At 36.8% G+C, this 15,394-nt stretch overlaps 1 protein-coding gene across 4 annotated transcripts in view; it reads right to left on the reverse strand.

Moving 5' to 3' along the window:
• Positions 1–15,394, reverse strand: part of THSD7A (thrombospondin type 1 domain containing 7A) — an 885,997-nt gene that overhangs the window by 798,399 nt on the left and 72,204 nt on the right. The window contains exon 1 of one of the 4 annotated variants that reach the window (XM_074379521.1): positions 8,348–8,479. The exons of 1 other annotated variant lie outside the window; for it this stretch is intronic. The gene's annotated coding sequence lies outside the window, so the exon portion shown is untranslated. Of the gene's footprint in view, positions 1–358; positions 487–811; positions 882–8,347; positions 8,480–15,394 lie in introns of those variants that run through there. 2 more of the 4 variants (XM_074379519.1, XM_074379518.1) reach the window with 2 other exon arrangements.

A 15,394-nucleotide genomic window follows, 5' to 3' on the forward strand; every position in this document is an offset into this window, starting at 1 on the left:
ATCAAACCACTGACTGTCTCTTACAAAATTAAGGTTGAAGACAAAGGCCTCACACTGTGAAGTGATTTGTTTAGGGCCACACAATTACTAAACAGAACTCCAATACTAACAATAAAATCTTCAGATTCCTACTCCAGCATATTGAAATGGTATGAAAGTTACTTAGGTAACAGGTTTATTGTATGAAAGTTACTTAGGTAACAGGTTTCTTATTAAATTTGTTTTATATTCTAGAAAAGTTTCTTCATCCCCCCCACTTTCATATTATCTCCTTCTACATAGGTCACATTTGCAAAACTTTTCCAACGTAAAAACTTGTAAAACACGCACAGTTTTGTTTAATAAAATTGGCACTAACCTTAACTTTCTTTTCATATAAAGTTAATGTTCTCACGAGATGTATGCAAGAAATAGATGAAGGGTTCTTATTTTTAAGTTTCAGAAACGACTTTTGCCATTCTTATTAAGAAGTTTAGTTCCAGCTGAACAGAATGATCCGATTCACTAGGTCTGCTTAGTGAAGGGGCGGGGGTGGCGGCGGGGGGGCGGGGAGCGGGGGGGCCCTCCGAGGTAATGACAGCCTCTAAATTTTGCAAAACATGGATGTCATTTTTCACTTCAGGTTGGATTTAATAGCAGTTTGGAAAGATGAAACTATATCATCAATACGCTTATTTTCAAGATTTACTGTTTTTATCCGGGTCAAATCTCCATGCTGTCTCCACTGCTAACTCCACCCCCCACCGAGAGTGCGGGGAAGGATTTCAGAACTTCCAGTTCTTGGAAGGCTAACTAAGCAGACAAGACTTACAGGCAATGATGCTGTCGATGCACTCTTGCCCAAGGATGGGGGCAGAGCGTGGGAGGGCCGGGGGGCGGGGGTGGCGGGGGGGGCCCTCCGAGCACGAAATCCCGGGCTGGCACTGTGTGGATTCCAGCCCGCCGCGCCCTGGGCTCCTCGTGTCTCTCCCCTCGTGTCTCCCGCCGGGAAAGGAGGAGGGAGACTGCTCACTTGGCCCACTTGGCGGTCGGCGGTGGATGGAGTGCGCGCTGGGCGTCAGGGAAGAGGGAGGCGGGGATTAAGGGTAAGGAGCTGCCGGGTGCCGCGAGCCGGGTGCCTGCGCCTCCTGCCTCCCGCTCCTGATCCCAACAAGCCGCCCACCCTGCGATCTCAGGTCCCGCCCCTGCTGATGCCCTGCCGCCAGTTCCAGCCCCCATGCAACCGTCACCAGTCCTGTACGTCTCTGGTGGCGCGCGTGCCTTGTCCTTTCCTGCACGAGAGGGAGGACATGCGGGGCCCCAGCTTCAGCTCCGCGCACAGCTGTCCCCCTGCATGCTCGCCAGAGCTCAGAGCCCCAAGACCCATTGCGAGGGTCCCACAGTGGGCAGCAGCCACCCTTGGAACCCATACCCTGTGTCCCAGCGCCCTAGCAGGTCCTAGGACCAGGGTCAGCTATATTGCCTGAGGCTGTGGATTGAGACTGGCACATACCTTCCCGCTGGGATTTGATCCTAAGTCAGTAGGCTCCACATCCTTTCCTAGCCCTTTCACACCTGCTTCCTCCCGCTCCCAAACAGCTATAAAGAACAAGATACACCATTGCATTACCATTCCCTACTCATGTTTACCTTTCTGGATTTTGTTCTTATTCTATTTCCTCTGCATTTTTTTTTTTCCTTTTTGGCCATTTTAGCGATCTACAAAGGCCAAAGCTCTCATCAACGCAATCCACCAAATCCATTGATAGAAGGACTTTAGATCTATTTTGTTTCAAGTCTACTAGGGTCATTTCCCTAAATTTGAAAAGTGTCAAAGGTGGAGCTAATGTGAACACCGCAGCACTCAAGGCTACCAGCTGAAATTGTGGCTTTCTTTTACACTATTTCAATTAGTCTTCATGATTTTTTTTCCTTTTCCATCTACAAGGCCCAATATAGAGGCTCCTTTCAGGTTATGGAACTTTACCACCCATTGAATCTAAGGCAGGTTCTTGATTTCTAACTACTGATATTTCAGTTGGAATAATTCTTTGTCGTGGGGCTGTCTTGCACAATGTAGCATGTTTAGGGTGGGCCTACCTTAGCCTCTGGGACAAGAGCGTATAGCACCCTTCAGTTGCTACAACCCAAAATACTCCAGGGAGTGCCAAAAGTTTCCTTGGGACAAAATCATTCCCCCTTCCTCTTTCAAAACCATTGATCTAAGCCATCCCAGTATTAATTCTACAAGCTACTTGGAAAAATCTACTTCTTTCCATTATAAATTATGCCTAGTATGTTTTATGTGGAAAGGAGACAACATTTAGGTTTTTCCTGGGGGCTACCATATATACTTTATTTACTCAGATTCATTTCATTCCTCAAACTGAAAGCAAATGAAGTACATGGTAATTTCTTTACTGTTATTTTATGCTCTATTTCCTTTGCCTAACTATTAAAAAATATACTTCAGGGAAAAAATGAGATTGATTTCCCTGTATATGAGAAAATGGATAGTTTCACTAATCAAGAGAACTGTAGATCATCCAAAATAAAACACACACACACACACACACAAAACTTATAGATTAAATCTGAAAATAAAGGAAAACAAAATACAGCATAATACATTAGACAAGGTCTCAGACCATACTTCATCAGCCAAATCAATCTAATAAAAAAATTACTTACTGAATTAAAAGGCATGAAAATGTATTTTCTGATAGAGATCTAATGCTAGTCCTTAGTTTTCTGATCTTGGGGGGAAAACTACACTAAGATAATTGTGTGAAATGTAGTCACATGATTTCTTAGAGATTCTCTATAGTGATGGAAAGTATCCACATGGAGCAAAGTTATTAAGCAGTTAAAACAAAAGAGGCTCAATAGAGGTTATCACCATTACTGAGTGGCAATAAAGGATTGTAGCCATTAACTGCACAGAGCTTGGAGCTCTGATTTCAACTGGTTTCTATGAACATCCTGTCAAAAGGTCACTTCCTTTTCAGTGGCTTTACTTTACCACTCATACATTCTTCATATGGATGGCATTTTTCAAAGAAAAAAAAACTTTCATATCTATCTCCTCATTTGCTACTCATAGGAATCCGATATAAGGGGAAGAATTCGTCTCCCATCTTAGAGAAGGAGGAACTTAAGTTCTGAAAATGTAAACCCTTCTTCAACAACGGTCAGTAAACAATAGAGCAAAGACTTATGTTCTTGATCGTATATTCTTTTCACTCTTCCAAGTTGATTCACACCTGATCTTGGTCTTGTATCCTTTCTACTCTTCCGTACTGACTCTTATAACTTGTATACCTTTCTCTTCTCACTTGGACCACACCAGAAAATTTTTTTCTGAATTTTCCAAAATACATTTAAACTCAACACACTTAATTAAGAGTGTGTTTATTTCATGCTAAGACTTGAATTTCCCAAAGTTGATAAACCTCAATTCAAGCTTTAGACTTCAATTCATTCTGTAACTTTGGGTACCTCTGAAATCTCAGCTGTTTCATAAGAACTTGGACTTTGAGGATCAAAAGAAAAGATACATAGAGAGGCCCTTCTGTTGATGGAGTTAAAAGCTACTTCATCCATGGTACCCCAAATAATCTTAAGAATATAGAAAATTTCACTTTTTTATTAGGAATCTGTAAGATTTGAAAAGAGCTTTATGAAATACCTTTTACAGAAGCAGCTGGTTGGGAAAAGTAGACCGATGAATGAATAAATACAAGGAAAAGCTATTTGTAGCATAAAAGGGGGAGAGAAGAAAGGCAAAAATCTTGGCTTCTCCTATTAGGAAAATCAGAGGGAAGTACTGACACTGTAGACATGTGATAGTCCCTCACTTGTAACTTTATGAATTTCACTTCAAGCAAAAAAGTGGCACTTTGAAATGATTGGATCGCTAGCTGTTGGGCTGCAGAACTAATGAAGAAAGCTAAATAAGCAAATTAACATTTTCTAAGAATCATGGAACTTCAGAGCTAAATGCTGAACTAGAGGCCATCTAACCCTCTCCTTAATCGTAGTCTTAAGGGGCGTGTTTGTGTGTATGGTGAACACGTGTATTTCATAATCACCAAGGCATTTCTAGCCCAGTAGATTCTGCTTGAGCTAAGGGTGTGTCTCCATGTGATTCTTACAGCTGTTTCCTGACTCTGGAATTACAAGTCTGATTTGAAGGCTAAGAATCTGGAATTTTTATAAAAGCTCCCCAGATGATTCTAGTGCACTTCCAGGATTGAAAACAATACTTTTGGGACTATGGCCTTAAATAATAAAGTCAAGCTAAAAATAAGCAATAGTAGAAACTTTATGACAGTTTCTATGCTCTAATTTATATACTTTAAATTTCACTCTTAGTTTTAAAATTAAATTTTTTGCTTTCATTTCAGCAAAACTGTATGGTATCTGTGTAAAAAGCCTAAATAAAACATTAGCTTAATAAATCCAAAAGTGTTCAAAAGAGTGTAATATGATAAAATCGTAATAATATTTTCATTACATGTAAAGTGTATATCTCTATAATTTTTCCCATTGATTGGTCAAGAAGAAAAATCACAAAATCATTTCAATAACTGGAGAAAAGAATTCGATAAAGACTAATTTTGCTTGTTGTAAAAATTATCGGCAAATTAAGAAACTTTCTAGTTTCTATTAATTAAACATGTGTATCCTGTGACCCAGAAATCCCACAATTAGCACACATACCCAAGTGAAATTAGTTCAAATGTATAAAAAATGTCCCACTTGTATAAGAATTTGCAGAGCAACTTTATTTAGAATAGCTCCAGGTGTGCATTTGAGTTAGATGTGTGCGTAGATAAATGCTCACAAAAAAAGTTCAAAGTGTGTTTGAAAGCCATGCAGCTTGAACTTGGCCATGACAGAAGTGTTTATGCCAGGGGAATTGGCAAATGCTACTTAGTCTTCCCAGAAATTGTTTACTAGCACAGCATTAAATAAGTTCAAGTTAGAAACTATCCAAATATTCACCAGGAAGTTGGATAAATAAAAGTGGTATATTCAGAAAATGGAATACTACATAGCAATATAAATTACAAAAAAAAAAAATTACTGATACAATAACATGAATGACTCTCAGAAACATTAAGCTGATTAAAAGGAGTCAGACCAAAGGAGTATATAACTAACCTATAGTTACAGCTTTCAGAATGTTGATTACTTCTGGGCGTGAAGTAGCATTGATTATAAAGGGAATGGAGAAATTTTGAGAGTGGTAGAAATATGCTACATTTTTATTTAGGTGGTAATTACATGTTATATACATATACAAACATTCATTGAGCAGTATAATATATGTAAGTTACACAATAATAAAGATCTTATTTTTTTTAATGCTCATATCATAGAACAAGACCTACAAAAAGCTAAGGCCATTTTGAAAAAGAAAAATGACCAAAATATCAAATTATTGTTTTGTTGGATATTAAGTACCTGTCATAATAGAACTGGTAATAGAAGCACTATCAAATAAGCACAGGAACTGAGAAACAACCCAATGAAAAGAATATAGAGCTCAGAAAGATATAAATGTAATTAGGATAGACAAGTAAGGCTCCACAAAGCAATTAGTTACCAAGAGATTAACAGATGATGAAGGGAAAACTGTATGTCTACACAGAGGAAAACAAGACTAGATCATTAACTGACACCAAAAGAACAAAAGGAGAATATGACTTCAATGTGGAAAAATACTTGTTAAAGAAAACGCTGACACTAAAAACCAAAAATAAAAATTCATGCAATTGAGTACATCAAACATGAAGATTTCTATTGAGTAAAGCAAGCCACAGAAAATAACAGTGGACAAATAGCCACAAAGAAGGCAATGGCAGTATCTGACACTGATAAGGAACTGACTTCTACAATTACACTTTCTGTACAGTAGCCACTAGCCACATGCAAATATTTAAATGCAAATTATTTAAAATTAAATAATAAAAAATTCACTTTCTCAATACCACTAGCCATTTTTTCTTTCTTTCTTTTTTTTTAGATGGACTCTCACTCTGTCACCTAGGCTTGAATGCAGTGGCACAATCACGCCTTACTGCAACCTCTTTCTCTCAGGTTCCAGTGATTCTCTTACCTCAGTCTTTGGACTAGCTGGGATTACAGGCACGTGTCACCATATCTGGCTAATTTTTTGCATTTTTAGTAGAGACAGGGTTTCACCATGTGGGCCAGGCTGGTCTCAAACTCCTGACCTCAAGTTATCACTGGCCATTTTTCAAATGCTCAATAGTCATGTGCAGCTACTGCTATTTTATTAGATAACACAGATATACAACATTTCCCTCACTGCAGAAAGTCCTGTTGAACAACATTGGTCTAGAATGTAGATAGAGCTTTTAAAAATAAAATGAAAAAAACAATTTGAAAACTAGTAAAAAAAATTTAAGGATATAAAAGACAAATCAAAGAAAGAGAAACCCATGTAGTTTACATATACATGAATTCTTAAATTTATTAATAATCCAAGAAATGCAAATTTAAGTTATATCCCTACTAAACAAGAAAAATTTGGGTGTGGTACAATACTATACATTGTCAAAGATATAAAGAAACAGAAATCCTCATGTACAGCTGGTAGAAGTGTAAATTGTTGTGGTATACAGGGAAGAAATTGGTCAGTGTACAGTTAAACTGAGAACTGTATAACATATGTTCCACGGATCCCAACTTCCAAAATATTCTTTCCAAGTTTCACAAAGGTATCTATATAAGGGTATTCATGGCAGTATTTTATATAGATCCAGAAAGCTGAAGGCATATGAATGAGCAAAATGTGGTACATGCTCACTGTTGAATACTATGAAACAAGAAACATGTATTAGAATGGTGAGAATTAAAAGATTGACAGGGCTAAGTGCTAGTGAGTTTGTGTTGAGGCTGGAGCACTTACTTAAAGCTGGTGAGAATATAAAACGAAACACTGACTTTGTAAAACAGTTCAGCAGTCTCTTATAAAGTTAACATTCACCTACTCTGTGACCTAGCCATTCTACTCCTAGATATGTATCTAAGATAAATGAAATATACACCCACACAAAAACACATGATTGTTCATAACAGCTGTATTTGTAATAGCCAAACTCTGGAAATGACCAAATGTCCATTAACAGGGGAATGGATCAAAATATTCCATATAATGGAACACTACTAGGCAATAAAGAGGAAGAACTACTGACAGACACTACAATGTAGATGAATCTCAAAATAGTCTGCGTAAAAGAAACCAGACAAAAATTAATGCATACAGTATAATGACATTTGTTGAAAGCCCCAGAAATAGCAAACTAATCTATACTTACAGAAAGCAAATTTGTGGTTGGCAAAGTGGTGGGAGGGTGCGATTACAAAGAGACTCAAAAAAACTTTTGGGGCCAATATGCTCGTTATCTTGAGTGTGGTGATGATTTCATTGGTATATTCAAATGTCAAAACGAATCAAGTCATATGCTTTGAAGATGTAAACTTTATAGGATCTAAATTGTGCAGTAATAAAGTTGTACAACAATTTTGAAAGATTGAAAACAAGATGAAACAAGAAAGAAAGAAAACAAGGGGAAGATAATTTTAACTAACCTACCCATCTGCACCTAAGTTTATCCAAATATTTCAATCAAAAAATTGTGCTTGACTAGATGTGCTGAATGCACTCAATTGTTACTCTTTAGAACCAGAGCTGATCTATCGCATCAGTCATGCAGGGTTAGCTAAACTTACTATGGTAATAGAAGAAACTATCTGCCTTTGCTAAGCAACATTAAGACTGCTAAATTAAAAAACAAGAAAGAAAGAATAAAAAAAGTAAAGGCAACCACCAGCATTATGAAAAGATAAAGTTAATAGTATTTTCAGAACAAGTCTTATTAGGCAAACTTGCATTTGATACTTTATCCACTATGAACAACCTGAATGAGGCTGTCAAAGTGAATCAGTCTGGAAACTAGTCCTTCTCTTTCCTTGTGATCTATTTCAAATGATTTTTGTACCAATAAGTAAGATATCAAGCTAGAATTACTCCTCTTTGGAGTTAAAAAACAATCTTTTTCTACAGGCTTTTATTATATATTAAACTTATCAACACAAATTTGTGCCTAAGGGAAACTTATGCACTGAGAATTTTCACAGAATAATGATATTCAGATACAAACATTTTTAGTGGATGTACTGTCTCAGAAGACTCACCCAATACTCTTAGGATGGAGAAGATTTTTAGAAAATAGAAAATTCATGATCATTTTTCTCAAACTGGAAGCTGAAATATGACATAGCATAAATCAAGTTTAGAAGGAAACACAGTAGAAGAAAGTAGCGACTGACTTACCCCATACACCTTAAAGTATGTTTAGCTGGTGCCCCTAAGGAAAGAAAGAAGGAAAAAGAGCCAGTTTATGGTAATATTCAAAATGACTCCAAAAAAGCTCCTCAGAGACCCTTCGGTAAAAAGACAAGGTTATTAATTTCAAGGTAACATTAAATCTGGGTCAAACAGAAGAAAGTCACTAATACATAGCAGAGTATCTTCCTCAGAATGTTGTAAGAGATCACAGAATGCCTAAGCTCTTTACAGAAAAGGAGAAAATATCTCAAAAACTGCAGTGCACATGATGGTAATTTTCTTCCTAAGGAGAAAAGAATGATTCATCATTCTCACTCTGATGCCTAATAAATACTGGAGTCTCAGGGAGAATTGCTTTTCATTTTAGCTTTGCTACTAACTTTACATTCAACTTTGCTCAAATTTCAAGCCTTCTATAATGCTTGCTTTTAATAAAACTGCAAAAGTCTCTTTGAAGATTAATACAAATTTTAAGTTACTTTTCTCAAAAATAAGTATTAAATGTTTTACACTTAGACAAAAAGAAATTGTATCACTAACTTAAAAAATATAACTAAAGAATGTGACTCTTTGGATGTAAAATATTAAAAATGTTTTCAACATTAGATTGGAGACTACGTGAAATCTGTAGCTTGATATAATCAAATAAACTTGAGTCACTGCCATCGTACTCTGACAGACATGTCAAAAGTTCCATTGAGAAAAACCTTGTATGACCGACATATGTGATATGCTTTTCAAAGATGAGATCAAGGAGTCCCACTGAGTTTTATATTATAGCAGCATTACACTGTCATTTTATGAAATGCCATGTGAAAAATAGCATGACTTTAGGTAAGAGTAACCAAAGTTTTTCCTAAACACTGTAGTAAATCTAAATAGACTTTACTACACGGTAATCCTAATTATCTGTTTTTTGTTCTGCAAGAAAAGAAAGGTTGATTCTAAAACCTTTGTAACTTACTGTTAGCTGGCTGAAGTGCATGCAAATTGAAATAAAATGGCAGCCCTGCGACATTCTAAAACATGACACATGAGGTTGCCAAGGTAACCCACCAGGAGGCTGTCTTGGCATTTTCTGGAATAAAATGGGAAGAAAACATCATAGTGAACAGACGGGGGATGGGATCGTTTGGCAGGATTATATAATAAAAGTGTTGCAAAAAACTATAGCTCTATTAAATTGCTTCCAAACAAAAAAGGAAGAAAGTCTCTCACACTTCTAATGCTTAAATGAGGCAGAATTTAGGATCCACAAGAGTGCAATATTTTTAAAATTATTTAAAGTGTTATTTAAATGATGTAAATTTTAAAGCCACTATTAAATAATATTTATTAATTTTTATATTTACAAAAATTCAATAGAGGTATATAACTTATATTCAAGGTGCAGATGTGATTTCAAATGCCTATATTTTACAATTTTGGGGGGTGGTAAGGGGGCAGGTAAATTAGAAAATAATTTCAAGATCTAAGATCACAATAGAACAATGAAAGAAAAGATGACACTAATGAATCATTCAGCTTCAACTAATTGTTTTTACATTTATTCCTGACATTCTTTTAGAGTTACAAAGTATTCCTTTGAGTAGGAGTTGTTTCATAGTTCACATTGCTGCTGTTTCTATTAAACATACACAAAGGCTTTTGTTCCTTCTCTCTGAAGAGATAACTTTTTCCAACAAGGTTATACTATAAATAGCGAATCTCCTTGGCCTGTCCTTAGGCTTTTTTCTCTGTCCTCTGTCCCTGAAGATTGAATAAAAACTCTCTGAGCTGATGAAGGACACACCTGGAGACAGGCCACTTTAGAGATATGTGCATGGGAAATTACACAGCACACATGGTTGTGATTGTCACAGCTAAATTGCATTTAACAATTACACATACAAAACGTTTCACTAAGAAGGAATTTTAAAACAATATTATATCATTTCAATGTTTATAAACTTGATAACAGCATTTTTTCTTTTCATGAAAAAATAATTTATGTCTTTGAGAACATTGCCCATCATAAGATAACCAGAACCTCTGATTCTATATTTTGGATGACTGTAATCCAACTGATTTGTTTATAAAAATCAAATGGATTATTTTATGTTGTAAATTAATTCAAAACAACCAGTGTTATTTTGCTGTTCTGGTGCAATGGAGATCAATCTTAAGACAAAATTTTCCTTTAAAGAAACTATTTTCCTAACGATTAGCAGATACAGTCCTCCATCTGGTCATATCACTATTTTCTTTGAAATTTTTCAATGTTTCTTATCACCTAGAGACTAGTAGGGTCTCACTGTAAATTATAGGGACCCTCTCAATTAAGTCCCTAGATTACTGTAAATATGCAAACTAGGCTCCAGCCACCAGAATTTCTCATAAGCTCTGAACATACAGGACAACACTGCATTTGTTTTTGTCTCTCTGGAGTGTCTTTAACCTTTTCTGAAAATCTGCTTTAGCCCAGCTCACATGTCACATCTTCTGTGAAATAGTAGCCCTCTTATTCTCTCCTAAGGAAGGCGACTAACATTTCTTTGCTCCTATAGCATTTTTGCACTTATCTAATACAATATTCATCATTGAGCACACTGTGATATGTTTTAGAACTCTGTCTTCCAAGTATGAAATATTTCTTGAAGACAGATTTATGTCTTTTAAAAATTTTTTATCATATTTTTAAGTTCTGGAATACATGTGCAGAATGTGCAGATTTTTTACACGGTATACACGTGCCATGGTGGTTTGCTGCACCCATCAACCTGTCACCTACATTAGTTATTTCTCCTAATGATATCCTTCTAGGCCTCCACACCCAGCAGGCCCTGGAGTGTGATGTTCCCCTCCCAGTGTCCATGTGTTCTCGTTGTTCAACTCTCACCTATGAGTGAGAACATGCAGTGTTTGCTTTTCTGTTCCTGTGTTAGTTTGCTGAAAATTATGGTTTCCATCTTCATCCATGTTTCCCCAGAGGACATGAAGTCATCATTTTTTTGGCTGCATAGTATTTGTTGGTATATATGTGCCACATTTTCTTTATCCAATCAATCATTGATGGGCTTTTGGGTTGAGTCCAAATCTTTGCCATTGTGAATAGTGCTGCAGTATAAATACATGTGCATGTATACTTACAGAATGACTTATAATCTTTTGGGTACATATCCAGTAATGGGATTGCTGGGTCAAATGGTATTTCCAGTTCTGGATCCTTGAGGAATCACCACACTGTCTTCCACAATGGTTGAACTAATTTACACTTCCACCAACAGTGTAAAAGTGTTCCTATTTCTCCACATCCTCTCCAGCATCTGTTTCCTGACTTTTTAATGATTGCCATTCTAACTGGCATGAGATGGTATATCACTGATTTGCATTTTTCTAATGACCAGTAATGACGAGCTTTTTTTCATGTTTCTTGGCCACATAAAAGTCTTCTTTTGAGAAGTGTCTGTTCATATCCTTCACACCCACTTTTTGATGGTGTTTGTATTTTTCTTGTAAATTTGTTCAAGTTCCTTGTAGATTCTGGATATTAGCCCTTTTTCAGATGAAGAGATTGCAAAAATTTTCTCCTATTCTGTAGGCTACCTGTTCACTCTGATGATAGTTTCTTTTGCTGTCCAGAAGCTCTTTAGTTTAATTAGATACCATTTGTCTATTTTGGCTTTTTTTTGCCATTGCTTTTGGTGTTTTAGTCATGAAGTCTTTACCCATACTTACATCCTGAATGGTATTGCCTAGGGATGATTTACATCTTGTTCATTTCAGATAACTGGTTCCTAGGAGAAGTCCCAGTATATATGAGGCAATTAACAAATGTTTTCAAAATATTGAACAAACTGTTTCAGGCACAGAGTGCAGAAGATCCTAGGGGTGACGAGTAGTCTGAGAGGCAGGGGATTCAGGGAGCTTCTGAACTTGAGAGTCCTGGATCCACAACTAGCTGATTTCTAAAGTGTGTATTCTATCAGAGTCACCTAGTGATTCACAATCAGGTGTATCGCTAAGCAAATGCATCTGCTTTTTATATAGCATTCTGGTTGCTTCTGACATCAAGACTTGCAAATTAAGACACAGACTATTGAAGAGCATTTCATGTGAATCTGCTGGGACTCAGAAAATAATATCCAAAAATAAGAGCCTCAGAAACAGCCTCAAAAATAAGTCTTTTCTGACCTTTTACCTGCCCTCCTTTCTCTCAGTCTCATTTTCCCCAAAGCCTAGCCATAAACATTAAAATACTTCTTCTCCAGGGTGAGTCATAGAAACTAGAATCCCTATTTACCAAAGCCAGCCATAAATACTAAAAATATTACTCTAACTTTCTATCTCCTTTTCTGTGTAAAAACTGGCCATAAAGAAATTATCTGACCGACTTTGTTTGAATATAGGTCATAAAACTCCCATTCCAGAGAGGGTCCTGACTGATACTCAGAAGGAAAAAATACAAACACGAGAGTGGAAATGAAGAGTTTAGACAGACAGGCCTTGCTGGGTTTCCCCATTCCATCTGTTAACATCAGATCATATTCTTTTTGTTGAATCATATTTCTACATGGCTGTCCAAACATTGTTAAACCTAAAAATAAAAATAGACAATTTTCCCTCTATCATTGTATCCTCATTCTAAAGGCTCCTGTGTCATGTAAAACTATGATCAAATAAATTTTTATGCCTTTTCTCCTATTCATCTGCCTCTTGTTAACAATTTTTAGTAAACCTTCAGAGAACAAAGGTTTTTCTTAACTCCAACACATAAAAAAGGGCAGTCTAACATAAAAACTTATAAACTGCATAATTACCTAAGACTGAAAATATTTGCCATTAAATGCCCGATCTACTTATGTTGTGGGACATTTGCTGAATTCAGCTAAAGATGGGCTTCTTGTCACATGGCCACGAAAGATTAGGCTTGCAGACAATTTGAAAGGTACATTAGGTAGGATTTTATTGAGTAAAAAAGGAAGAAAAGGGAAAACAGGGACTCCTGGCAGAGTCAGAGTTCCTCCTAGAGTGCTTCTATGGGGAATTGATGGCTAAAACTTTTTATTCTGTCATCTTACTATCATTCTCATTAATTTCTGTTCTCCTACTTACTTTGACTTTATGGCTTTATTTGCTTCTGTCTCTTGTTTCTTTTCCTTTCATTTTTACTTTTTTTTTTCTTTTTTAGTGAAACAAGATTGGCTACTTTGCCCAGGCTAGAGTGCAGCGACGTGATCATAGCTCACTGCAGCCTTGACCTCCAGGGCTCAAGTAATCCTCTCATCTCAGTCTCCTGAGTAGTTGGGACTACAGATATGTACTCACCTGACTTTTTAATTTTTTGTAGAGACAGGGTCTCCCCATGTTGCCTAGGCTGGTCTCCATCTCCCGGGTGCTAATGATCTGCTGCTTTGGCCTCCCAAAGTGCTGAGATTACAGGCATGAACCACTGTACCTAGACCTTTCACTTGTTTCTTAAGAAGCGTGATACTGGTACCAAAACAGAGATATAGACCAATGGAACAGAACAGAGGCCTCTGAGGCAGTGCCACACATCTACAACCATCTGATCTTTGGCAAACCTGACAAAAACAAGCAATGGGGACAGGAGTCCCTGTTTCATAAATGGTGTTGGGAAAACTGGCTAGTCACGTGCAGAAAGCAGAAACTGGACCCGTTCCTGATACTCTACACTAAAATTAACTCCAGATAGATTAAAGACTTAAACATAAGACCTAAAACCATAAAAATTTAGAAGAAAACCTAGGCAGAACCATTCAGGACATAGGCATAGGCAAGGACTTCATGACTAAAACACCAAAAGCATTGGCAACAAAAGCCAAAATAGACAGATGGGACTTAAATAAACTCCAGAGCTTCTGCACAGCAAAAGAAACAATCATTAGAGTGAATCGGCAGCCAACAGAATGGAAAAAATTTTTGCAGTCTACCCATCTCACAAAGGACTTATATCCAAAATTTACAAAGAACTAAAACAGATTGACAAAAAAACAAACAAACAAACCCATTCAAAAGTGGATGAAGGATGTGAACAGACGCTTTTCAAAAGAAGATATATACAAGGCCAACAAACATGAAAAAATGTTTATCATCACTGGTCATTAGAGAAATGCAAATCAAAACTACATTGAGATACCATTTCACACCAGTTAGAATGGTGATCATTAAAAAATTTGGAGACAACACATGCTGGAGAGGATGTGGAGAAATAGGAACACTTTTACACTGTTGGTGGGAATGTAAATTACTTTCACCATTGTGGAAGACAGTGTGGTAATTTCTCAAGGACCTAGAAATAGAAATTCCATGTGACCCAGCAATCCCATTGTTGGGTAATATCCAAAGGATTATAAATCGTTCTATTATAAGGACACATGCACACGTATGTTCACTGCAGCACTGTTTACAATAGCAAAGAATTGAAATCAACCCAAATGCCCACTGATGATAGACTGGACAGGGAAAATGTGGCACATATACACCATGGAATATTATGCAGCCATAAAAAATGAGTTTGTGTCCTTTGTAGGGACATGGATGAAGCTGGAAACCATCATTCTCAGCAAACTGACATAAGAACACAAAATCAAACACCATATGTTCTCACTCAGGCAGGTGTTGAACAATGAGAACACATGGACACAGCGAGGGGAGCATCACACACTGAGGTCTGCTGGAAGGGACTAGGGAAGGGACAGTGTGGGGTAGGGAGCTGGGGAGGGATAACATGGGGAGAAATGCCAGATATAGGTGATGGGGATGGAGGCAGCAAACCACATTGCCATGTATGTACCTATGCAACAATCCTGCATGTTCTTTACACGTACCCCAGAACGTAAAATGCAATTTAAAAATACATATTTTTTTAAAAGGGGAAGGATGTTAAATGTATTGATTTGAGACCTTTCTTCTTTCCTAACACAGTCATATGGTGCTACAAGTTTCCCTAAATACATTTTAGTAGCATCACAAAAAATGAAACGTTATGTTTTCATTTTCACACAATTAAAAATACTTTCTAATTTCTTT

Source organism: Saimiri boliviensis, chromosome 10 (genome assembly GCF_048565385.1).
Source record: "Saimiri boliviensis isolate mSaiBol1 chromosome 10, mSaiBol1.pri, whole genome shotgun sequence".
Taxonomy (NCBI): domain Eukaryota; kingdom Metazoa; phylum Chordata; class Mammalia; order Primates; family Cebidae; genus Saimiri; species Saimiri boliviensis.